Genomic DNA, 12,515 nt, shown 5'->3' on the forward strand with positions numbered 1-12,515 from the left:
ACTCTTTTGATTTATATTGGGGGCCATTGTCTGAGACTAAAGTCTCTACCATGCCATGCTTGGCAAAGGCTGCCTTTTGCTTGTGGATCACAGCTGCAGATGTGGTGCTGTGAAGCATGTCCAGTTCAAAAAATCTGCTGTTGTAATCAACAGTCACTATGTAGTCCTCGTTGTTCCATGTGAACAGATCAATTGCCGTGACCTGCAAGGGCCTGTCTGGGATACGGTGAGGTATCATGGGCTCTTTGACATTTGATGGGCGGCGTTCGCGACAAATGGAACATTTTCCGACAATGTCCTCAATATGTTTGCACATTCCGGGCCAAAACATAATGTCACGTGCTCTTTGTTTGCATTTTTCCATGCCCATATGTCCAGCATGAATTTCTGTCAACATCTCTTCTCTGAGACTGGTAGGAATGACGATTTTCTCCCCTTTGAAGAAGATTCTGTTGATTTGTGACAGTTTGTCTCTGTGGTTCCAGAATTCAGAAATGCTCTGATGGCGTTTCCTCCTTTCCTCAGGCCATCCTTCATGTATGACTTTGGTCCTGGTTCTCTGGTGATTAGGTCTTTCATTTTCTGAAATGCTGTGTCATGTTCTTTGTCCCACAGGAACTCATTGCATTGTTTGAGCAACTGACGCATGGGTGCGTTGATTTCGGAGAGACTCAGGGCAAACTTGGCTAAGTAGTTAACCATGCCTAGTACTGTCTCTAGCTCTGCGTGGTTCTTTTGGCGTGTAGACTTTCTTTTACCATCGTAAGTGTTAAAATCAATATTAAAATGGCTGATCATCCAAATTCAGTACCCTGTCCCTGCGTTCTCCCCATACCCCTTGATCCATTTAGCCTTAAGAAATATATCTAACTCAGTGAAGTGAAATAAAGAGCAATTAAAGAACAAGGTAGAAGCCGCTGTGGCTCTTTTGACAGGAGAATAAATTCGCCTCTGGTTGCTCGTCACAGCAAGTTTAAAAAATATATGTTTCCAGCCGGGCTCGAGCCTGATAACCGTTACAATCTGTTGCAGCAGCAGAGGGCGACTGAGTCAGTTAACTCCCTCTGTGCTGATCGGCAATGTGTTGCCTCAATTTAAACAGCTTCTGTCCCACACTGAATGCTCTCAGTCCTTCTCCCCCGCTGCCCTTTATAAAAAATGTCACTGATTCCCCCACACACCCCTAACGTGAATCCTTCCACATCCTGACAGTGGAGCCAGCTGGAGCTCCCACTGTCTCACCGCGATCAGCGATCTCACCCAGTTTGCAAAATTAAACGCGGAACAAATGTCACGCAAAGAGCGTCTGTAACCGAAATCTGTAACAGAAAGTAATGGATTTATTAACCAAGATTAAAGCAATTATTACTCGTCTCACAGACTTGAATTATCTTTCTGCAATTTACTGTTCCCAAATCTTTTGTCAACACAAATTCCTTGATTGAGAATCGAAAGCGGGTGAGTGTCATTCGACCACCAGGAACCAGGTATGATACTTCTGTATATATGAACTTGAATACACAATCGAAGCTGTCTAGACCTCGGGGCGCAACGGTAGCGCGTCTGACTTCAGATCAGCAGGCTGCGTGTTCAAATCACGTCGGGGTCACTGTCCTTTTCCAGCTCATATCAGTCTGGACAATTAATATCTTATTTGTTAACTCACAACAATGAGTACTTCTATTAGATATATTTTTTATATTGTTCCTGGGATGTAGGTCTCGCTGGCAAGGCCAGCATTTATTGCCCATCACTGGGGTGGTGGTGAAACACTGTAGTCGCCTTTCACCACTTACAGATCTACACAATAGAATCAGAGAATGGATACAGCACAGATGGAGGCCATTCGGCCCGTCCAGCCCGTGCCGGCTCTCTGCAACAGCCCTTCAGCTAGCCCTACTCCCCCGCCCTTTCCCCGTAGCCCTGCACTTTTTATTCCCTTCAGGCACTTATCCAAGATTTACATTCATCTGTGTTATTGATTTATTTATTTGGGTGAATCTGTCTCATTCAAAAAGCATCTTCTGGCTCTTTATGTCTGTATTCCTTTTAAATGCCACGCAAATACATTTATATAGAACACAGATACACACAAATACATTGAGAAATAACACACAGATACAATCCCATTTATTCATCACCAGCCCACTGATGCACACAAAATCCATTTAGAAGTATCTCTCGTTCAAACCTGATGCATATGATAAAAGTCAAGAAATTAAATGTACAACTGACACACAAAGGGAGACTGGATAAGCACTTGAGGGAAATAAACTTGCAGAGCTACGGGGTTGGAGCGGGGGGAATGAGGCTGACTGGATTGCTCTACAGAGAGCCGGCACGGACTGGAAGGGCCGAATGGCCTCCTTCTGTGCCGTTATGATTCTATGACTCAATGACATGCAAAGGATCGCACTCAGAACACAAACACTCGCTTGATATAGAAACGTGCCACCCATGTACACCCACTTACAGTTCATATTGTCACACGAAGCTGGTTCCATTTCTGTGAAAAGTCTACACGCCAAAAGTTTAATTGTTTTTCACAAGTTGCCCTCCCTGTTGTGTATTTCGAGCAGTTTCCTACTTTCACAGTGGCGATTCTGGGGCTGGGTGCGTGTCATAAACACTCAACATTTTAAACCAAGGCTCCTAAAATACAATGAGCTAGGGATAAAGGCTCATCACATGCTCAGAGCTAAATAAATGATTGAATTTCTACAAAATAACTTTTAACAGAAATGGATGAAGAAATGTGATTGTATCTGTGTGTTATTTCTCAATGGGTGTGTGTGTATTGGTGTTCTGTATAAATGTATTTGCGTGGCATTTAAAGGTAAGACACACATAAGTAGCCAGAACATGCTTTTTGAATGAGACAGATTCACCCAAATAAATGAATAAATAACGCAGATGCATGTAAATCTTGGATAAGTGCCTGAAGGAAATAAAATGTGCAGGGCTACGGGGAGAGGGCGGCGGAGTGGGACTAGCTGAAGGGCTGTTGCAGAGAGCCGGCACGGGCTGGACGGGCCGAATGGCCTCCTTCTGTGCTGTATCCATTCTCTGCTTCTATGGTGTAGATCTGTAAGTGGTGAAAGGCGACAACAGTGACACACCGTCACCTCAGGCATTGGCAATAAATGCTTGCCTTGCCAGCGAGACCTACATCTAACCAATATAAAACATACATCTGATACAATTTCTCTTTGTTGTGAGTTAACAATTAAGATATTAATTGTCCAGACTGATATGAGCTGTAAACGAACAGTGACCCCGACGTGATTTGAACATGCAGCCTTCTGATACCAGGTATAGCAATTTGGATACTGTTGAGGGGGATGACTCACCAGGGGAAGGCAGCAGCAGCCAACTTCCTGGCACTGGGTGTGCTCCTGCTGCCCAGGAAGGGAGGAAAAAGAGTGGGAGAGCAATAGTGGTAGGGGATTCTATAGTAAGGGGAACAGATAGGCGTTTCTGTGGCCGTAGACGTGAATCCAGAATGGTTTGTTGCCTCCCTGGTGCCAGGGTCAAGGATGTCACTGAGCGGCTGCAGGGCATTCTGGAGGGGGAAGGTGAACAGCTAGAGGTCGTGGTCCACATTGGTACCAACGACATAGGTAAAAAGAGGGATGAGGTCCTGCAGCAAGAATTTAGGGAGCTAGGTGGAAGATTAAGGAGCAGGACCTCAAAGGTTGTAATCTCTGGATTACTCCCGGTGCCACGTGCTAGTGAGTATAGGAATAGGAAGATAGAACAGATGAATGCGTGGCTAAAGGGATGGTGCAGGAGGGAGGGCTTTAGTTTCCTGGATCACTGGGTCTGCTTCTGGGAAAGGTGGGACTTGTACAAGTCGGACGGTTTCCACCTGAACCAGAGGGGAACCAATATCCTTGCGGGGAGGTTTGCTAGCACTGCTGGGGGGGGGAGGGTTTAACTAACTTGGCAGGGGGATGGGATACAGAGTGGAGCTATAGTAGGGGGTGATTTACAGCCAAATACGGAGGAAAAATCAAGTCAGCTGGGAAGGCAGAGCAAATATGTGAAGGCAAAAGGGAATACGGCATGGCTGGAAGGCATTTATGTTAATGCAAGGAGTCTTGCAAATAAGGTGGATGAACTGAAGTTGTTGTTGAACACATGGGAGTAGGATATTGTTGCTATCACGGAGACATGGTTGAGGGAGGGTCAGGACTGGCAGCTCAATATTCCGGGGTATAGAATCTTCAGGCGAGACAGAGGTGGGTGTAAAAGGGGAGGGGGTGTTCCAATATTAATTAAGGAGTCAATTACTGCTGTAAGGAGGGACGATATATTAGCGGGTTCCTCTAATGAGGCCATATGGGTAGAACTTAAAAACAAAAAGGGGGCAAGCACTTTGCTGGGAGTGTACGATAGGAACCCAAACAGTCAGGGGAGTTAGAGGAACAGATATGTAGGCAAATCTCAGAGAAGTGCGAAAGTAATAGGGTAATAATAGTGGGGGATTTCAAATTCCCCAATGTTAATTGGGATAGTCAGAGTGTGAAAGGCTTAGAGGGTGCAGAATTCTTAAAGTGCATCCAGGAGAGCTTATTGAGCCAACATGTAGAAAGTCCTATAAGAGAGGGGGCGGTACTGGACCTAATTCGAGGGAATGTATCCGGGCAAGTGGTGGATGTGTCAGTAGGAGAGCATTTTGGCGACAGTGACCATAATTCGGTGAGATTTAAGGAGGTCATGGAAAAAGACAAAGACGGCCCGGAAATAAGGGTTCTAAATTGGGGGAAGGCCGATTTTAATATGATAAGGCAGGATCTGGCCAAAGTGCACTGGGAGCAGCTACTTATAGGAAAATCCACATCAAAACAGTGGGAGACTTTCAGAAGGGAAATAGAGAGAGTACAATGCCGACATGTTCCTGTAAAGGTTAAGGGTGGGACCAACAAGTAAAGGGAACCTTGGATGACAAGGGATATACAAAAATGCATTAGGAAAAAAAGGGGGCTTTTGGCAATTACAAAAGACTAAAGTCGTAGGAAGCCCTAGAGGAGTATAAAAAGTGCAGGGGCATACATAAAATAGAAATTAGGAGGGCGAGGAGGGGCCATGAAATAACACTGGCGAGCAAAATAAAGGAAAATCCTAAGATGGTTTATAAGTATATTAAGGGCAAGAGGATAACCAGGGAAAGGGTAGGGCCGATTAGGGAAAAAAGTGGCAATCTATGTGTCGAGCCAGATGATGTAGGCGGGGTTTTAAATGATTTTTTTGCTTCTGTGTTCACTATGGAGAAAGACGATGTAGACATAGAAATCGGGCAAGGGGACTGTGACATACTTGAACATATTAGCATCGAGAGGGAGGAGGTACTAGCGGTTTTAGCAGGCCAAAAAGTGGATGAATCCCCAGGCCCGGACGAGATGTATCCCAGGCTGTTGTGTGAGGCAAAGGAGGAGATTGCAGGGGCTCTGACACAAATTTTCAGAACCTCTCTGGCCACAGGGGATGTACCAGAGGACTGGAGAACAGGTAACGTAGTACCATTATTCAAGAAGGGTAGCAGGGATAAACCAGGGAATTACAGGCCAGTGAGCCTAACATCTGTGGTAGGGAAATTATTGGATAAAATTCTGAGGGTCAAAATTAGTCACCAATTGGAGAGGCAAGGATTAATCGGGAATAGTCAGCATGGCTTTGTCAAGGGTAAATCATGTCTGACCAATCTGATTGAATTTTTCGAGGGGGTGACTAGGTGTGTGGATGAGGGAAATGCTGTGGATGTGGTTAACATGGACTTCAGTAAAGCTTTTGTCAAAGTCCAGCATAGGAGACTGGTCAAGAAGGTAAGAGCCCATGGGATCCAGGGTGCCTTGGCGCGTTGGATCCTAAACTGGCTGAGTGGCAGGAGGCAGAAGGTGATGGTCGAAGGTTGCTTTTGTGACTGGAAGCCTGTGTCCAATGGGGTACCTCAGGGATCGGTGCTGGGCCCCTTGCTGTTTGTGATCTACATAAATGATTCGGATGAGAATGTAAAAGGTATGATCAGTAAGTTCGCAGATGACACGAAAATTGGTGGGGTGGTAAATTGCGAGGAGGAAAGCCTCAGTCTACAGGACGATATAAACGGGTTGGTCAGATGGGCGGAAAAGTGGCAAATGGAATTTAACCCTGAAAAGTGCGAGGTGATGCATTTTGGACGAACAAATAAGGCAAGGGAATAAAAATGAGTGATAGGACCCTAGGAAGTACAGAGGGTCAGAGGGACCTTGGTGTACATGTACATAGATCCCTGAAGGCAGCGGAACAGGTAGATACGGTGGTTAAAAAGGCATATGGGATACTTGCCTTCATTAGCCAAGGCATAGAATATAAGAGCAGGGAGGTTATTATGGAGCTGTACAAAACGCTGGTGAGGCCACAGCTGGAGTACTGTGTGCAGTTCTGGTCGCCTCACTATAGGAAGGATGTGATTGCTTTGGAGAGGGTGCAGAGAAGATTCACCAGGATGTTAACTCGGATGGAGCGCCTCAGCTATGAAGAGAGGCTAAACAGGCTGGTGTTGTTTTCCTTGGAGCAAAGAAGGCTGAGGGGGACCTGATTGAGGTGTACAAAATGATGAGGGGCATAGATAGGGTAGATAAAGAGGAACTTTTCCCCTTAGTAGGGGGGTCAATAACAAGGGGGCATAGATTCAGGGTAAGGGGCAGGAGATTTAGAGGGGATTTGAGGAGGAACTTTTTCACCCAGAGGGTGGTTGGAATCTGGAGCTCACTGCCCGAAAGGGTGGTAGAGGCAGGAACCCTCACAACATTCAAGAAGCATTTGGATGAGCACTTGAAATGCCATTGCATACAAGGTTATGGACCAAATGCTGGAAAATGTGATTAGACTGGACATGGATTGATGGACGGCGCAGACACGATGGGCCGACGGGCCTCTTTCTGTGCTGTAAAACTCTATGACTCTATGACTCTATAATCTGGAGTCAGACGCGCTACCGTTGCGCCACGAGGTCTCGACAACTTTCTTTGTGTATTCAGGTTCATATATACAGAAGTATCATACCTGGTCCGTGGTGGTCGAATGACACTCACCTGCTTTCGATTCTCAATCAAGGAATTCATCTTGACATAAGATTTGGGAACAGTGCATTGCAGAAAGATAATTCAAGTCTGTGAGACGAGTAATAATGGCTTTAATCTTGGCTAATAAATCCATCACTTTCTGTTACAGATTTCGGTTACAGACGCTCTTTGCGTGACATTTGTTCCGCGTTTAATTTTACAAACTGGGTGAGATCGCTGATCGCGGGGAGACAGTGGGAGCTTCAGCGGCCCCAATGTCAGGATGTGGAAGGATTCATGTTAGGGGTGTGTGGGGGAATTAGTGACATTATTTGTAAAGGGCAGCGGGGGAGAAGGACTGAGAGCATTCAGTGTGGGACAGAAGGTGTTTAAAGTGAGGCAACACATTGCCGATCCGCACAGAGCACGTTAACTGACTCAGTACCACTCTGCTGCTGCTACAGAGCCGGTGGTTTCCACATTGCAGCGGTTATCAGGTTCGTGCCCGGGTGGAAACATATATGTTTTAAACTTGCTGTGGCGAAAAACTAGAGGCGAATTTATTCTCCTGTCAAATGGGCCACAGCGGTTTCTACCTTGTTCTTTAATTGCACTTTATTTTACTTCACTGAGTTAGATATATTTCTTAAGGCTAAAGGGACCAAGGGATATGGGGAGAAGGCAGGGACAGGGTACTGAATTTGGATGATCAGCCATGATCTCATTGAATGACGGAGCAGGCTCCTAGTACCGACCCCTGGGGAACACCACTGTGTACCTTCCTCCAGTCAGAGAAACAACAGTTTAGCACTACTCTCTGTTTCCTGTCACTTAGCCAATTTGACATCCATGCTGCCACTGTCCCTTTTATTCCATGGGCTTCAGATTTGCCGGCAAGCCTGTTACGTGGCACTTTATCAAATGCCTTTTGGAAGTCCATGTCCACCACATCAAATGAATTTCCCTCATCAACCCTCTCTTTCACCTCATCAAAAAATTCAATCAAGTTGGGAAAAGACGAGTTGCGTTTAACAAATCCGAGCAGACTTTCCTTAATTAATCCACACTTGTCCAAGTGACTGGTCATTTTGTGCAGGGTTATCCTTTCTAAAAGCTTCCTCACTACCGACGTTAAGCTGACTGGCATGCAGTTGCTGGGTTGAAACTTATACACTTTTTTCAACAAGGGTGTAACATTTGCAATCCTCCAGACGTCTGGCACCACCCCATATCCAATGAGTATTGGAAGATTATGGTCAGTACCTCCGTAATTCCCACCTTTACTCCCCTCAGCATCCTAGGATCCATTTCAACGGGTCCTGGTACAGCCAGCTTTCTAGTACCTCCTCTTTATCAATTTTTATCCCATCCAATATTCAACTACAGCTCATTAACTGTAGCAGTGGGCCCGGGCGGCGCTTCAGTAGACAGTTCGAAAAGGCAAAGTCACTGTCTCGGTCTTAAGTGCTCTGCTCATCAAGAACAACCACACAAACAAAATGGTTTTACAATGCTTACCTCTTATCTCCAGTCAAATTTATCAGTTGGCTCGTTGGTATGATTCTCGCTTTGGGGTTATTGGTTGAAACTTGCGGGAGATCCCGGACGAGCCCTTATTTTGCCCGCGAATTATGAACTTGCTGTTCGAACTTCTGGAAAAAAAAACACTGGCTTTGATACAGAGCTTTTCACGAACTCAGGACGTCCCAAAGGTCTGTAACCCCATTGAAGTCCCTTTGAAGATTTGTAATGTGGGGAAAAATGTGCCCAAATCGCCCCCACATTAATCTCAACTCTTTGGAAAGGAGTTCGGTGCAAAGACTCAGGCGCCTCAATGATGTGGACTTTCTTTGAATGAGTTCTGCTTGTAACTGCACTCGAGCTTGAAACAGCTCCTGGGCCTCCACCTCACGGGAGCAGAGTGTGGTCGCTGTGCAGCGGTTAGCGAGTCGGTGACGAGCTTGGGGTTGAGACACGTCGCTTTCAATCTATGAAATTTCACCAAGGCCCAGAGAAAAGAAATGCTGAATGGAACAGTCCCTGTGAGCGATGGATTGAAGGGGACGACGCTCCGAGCTCAGCTGGAGAACGCGCAGTGCAGTAAAAGGGTTCGCAACCGTAAATGTCAGATTTATTAATCATGCAATAATTAGAAGTATAATTAACAACAGCTCTTAAACAAATCTTTGCGAATTTTAACCGAGGAACTCCAACACGTTATAGTTCCGAGTTCGATATACAAGTTAATCAAACCTTTAACGAATTCTAAAGTATCTGTTCCAAACTTTTGATATCTTTTCCTTACCTCTACTACGTGACAATGTGCAAGTTTAATAGTGTAACCTAACACAACTGCCCACCTTCTGATGGAAGGTATTCGACCGGAAACGTTAAATCTGCTTCTCTCTCCACAGCTGCTAAATGACCTGTTGAGTGTTTCCAGCACTTTCTATTTTTATGACACGACCTTGTTACCAGAGTATCACTTCCCTTATCCCCTTACCACACTCCTTCCTTACAGGTAGCCTTGTCCGACAAACAGGCTCCATTCGCACAACGGGATGTTCTGCTTCAGGCCTTCATTGGAACTATAAGGGGAACCAGTGGAGGCAGCATATTTGGATTTCCAAAAGGCATTCGATAAGCAAACACGTAAAAGCTTGTTACACAAGATAAGGGTTCATGGGACTGGAGGTAATGTATTAGCAAGAATAGAGGATTGTTTAACGGACAGAAAATAGAGAGCAGGAATTATCGGGTCATTTTCAGATTGGCAGGCTGTAACTAGTGGGGTGCCGCAAGGATCAAGTGCGCATGCTTCAGCTATTTACAGTCGATATTACTGACTTAGATGAAGGGACAGAGTGTAATGTATCCAAGTTTTCTAATGATCCAAAGCTAGGTGGGAAAGTAAGCTGTGAGAAGGACACAAAGAGCCTACAATGGGATATAGACAGATTAAGTGAGTGGGCGGGCAAGAAGGTGCCAGATGGAATATAATGTAGGGAAATGTGAGGTTATTCACTTTGGTAGGAAGAATAGACGCACAGAATAATTTTAAATGGTGCAAAGCAATTAATTATTTCGTTCTGCAAATGAAAGTTATGGGGTAAGTAATGGTAATTTATACAATTCTAATTTTTTCAAATCAGCTGAATGTAGTCAATTTCATCAGGTTGTGATTTAAAAACTGTTATAAAAGTCACTTTCCTGACCAGGAATCGAAATCGTGTTGCGGAGGTGAAAGGACTGGTTTTCTGAATCATTTAAAGGTGATCGCTATGAATCACGCAGCATAGGTTTAAAATCACGGCTACAATTTGTTTCGGTGTAGAAGAACGGGATTGAATATGACTATAAAATCACCATACAACGCCCGCGGAGAGAGTGGGTTCGAGCTTACAATTAAGTTAAGTCTGCGAAGTTACCGCTGAGCTGATGCTGAGGCCGATCAAAGAATGAGAAACCGCTCAATATAAAGGATGAGCTCACAAACCTCAGGCACAGTGCAGTCTGGTCAACGTCAAGCCCCTCCTTTCTTATTCAGAGACATGAGCGGGAGTCAGACGCCACAAACTTTAATTAAAGGCACAGATACGAGTAACACTTCCAAATCTTTTCACTGTAAAATTATTTCACTTTATTTAATGGCTGACTGCATTGAATCTGAAAATGATCACCATGAGATTTTATGTTCGCTGCTGATTCGCTTTTCCGTGGACACTAACGCTCCGGTTTCCGTCGTGCAGCGACTATCATGTTCGCCTCCTACATGAACAGTTCCCACATCGAGCCCGGGTGGATATGTTCGAGTGGAACCTTTTTATTCTGCGCAATAACCGGTCCGGTTATATTGAACAAAATATGCCCCAGATTCCTGATGTCGTAAGTAATGAACATTTTAAACCAGCCTCCTAAAATATGATGGGCCTTGAAATTGCGATCGGAGGTTTGGCTCCGGCTTACGCCTCCGAACCGAGAAACAAATCCCAATTAACTGGTGTCTCCGAAGCTTCGCACACTTGCGGTCTTGGGCCTGCTGGCGTATGCCTGCATAAAGGCCCACGGATACCATTGGCGCTCACGGTTCGGCAGCATCCCTGGATTCACGTTGGCCAGGCCAACCAATCTAACAGGGAGATTCCTATGATGCTTTATGTACGGAATCCCATAAGCATAATAGAAATCTCCAAATAAATAACATTCCACACCACGGAAGTAAGAATAAATGGTCACATGTTCAAAATAAATGAATTTAATTAAGCATTCAATGGTCTCATTCTGTGACGTTATGACTCCTCTCTGTCGCACAGAACAGTGAGAGGGAAATAGGGGGCGAGCACGATTCCAACGAGGAACAGGTGCAGGAAGTTTTTATACAGTTCTTCATATGCCAGTAAATCTTTTAAAATTATTTCACTTGAACTTTTCAAAGGAGCATTTCAAGGAGCTGGGAAAAAGTTTAAAATTGGCGTTGTTAAAAAAAAACAATCCTCCCCGTCGGGTAATTGAACCCCGGTCACTCACGTGACAGGCGAGGATACTCACCAGTATACTAACGAGTAACTAAAAACTGCAGTGTTTGATCAGAACTAGAATGGGCCTGTGAACAGAGTGAGAAAGAGACAGAAGGGACAGACAGACAGAGAGAGAGACAGGGACAAACAGAGAGGCAGAGACAAAGAGAGAGACAGATAGAGACAAAGAAAGAGAGACAAGCACAAAGAGCGAGTGGTCCCAGGGATGAGTTGACTTCAGTTATGTTGAGAGACTGAGAAGCTGGAATTGTTTCCTGCAGAAGGTTAAGAGGAAATTTAATCGAGGTTTTTAAATTTACAAGATGTTTTGATAAGAGTAAATAAGGAGAATCTGTTTCCAGTGGCAGGAGGGTCGGTAACTGCAGGAGACTAATTGAACATAACCGGCAAAAGTACCAGAGGGGAGATGAGTTTTCTTTTACCACAGCCAGTTGTTGTGATTGGGAGTGCGCTGCCTGAAAGGGCGGTGGAGCAGAAGCAATAGAAACTTTCCAAAGTGAATTGAATAAATAATTGTAAAGGAGAAATTTGCAGGACTATGGGGAAAAGCAGTGGAGTGGGACTATGTGAAGAGCTCTTTCAAAGTGCCAGTGCAGACTCAATGGGCTGCATGGCCTCCTTCTGTGCCGTATCATCTATGATTCTATGAATCTATGATTTAAAATTCAAATTGAATGTTTTGAAATATAAATGTAACATTTTAAAACGTAACAAAATTTACCTAAACGAATTTTAAATGTAAGTGTATGTTTATATCACTTTAAAAATATATTTTAATATTGATTTTAACCCTTACGATGGTAAAAGAAAGCCTTATGCCTGCTATCATCAGGTGTAAGGGTTTCATGGGCATTCGCTGGACAGTAGTTAGCCCAACTCTGTGACAGCAAAAGTGATGTTGTAGCGGATGCGGTGAATCTGTCAAAGCGAA

Source organism: Somniosus microcephalus, unplaced genomic scaffold (assembly GCF_052327205.1).
Source record: "Somniosus microcephalus isolate GS21.2 unplaced genomic scaffold, FLI_Smic_1.0 unresolved_chr4, whole genome shotgun sequence".
In the NCBI taxonomy this organism is placed as follows: domain Eukaryota; kingdom Metazoa; phylum Chordata; class Chondrichthyes; order Squaliformes; family Somniosidae; genus Somniosus; species Somniosus microcephalus.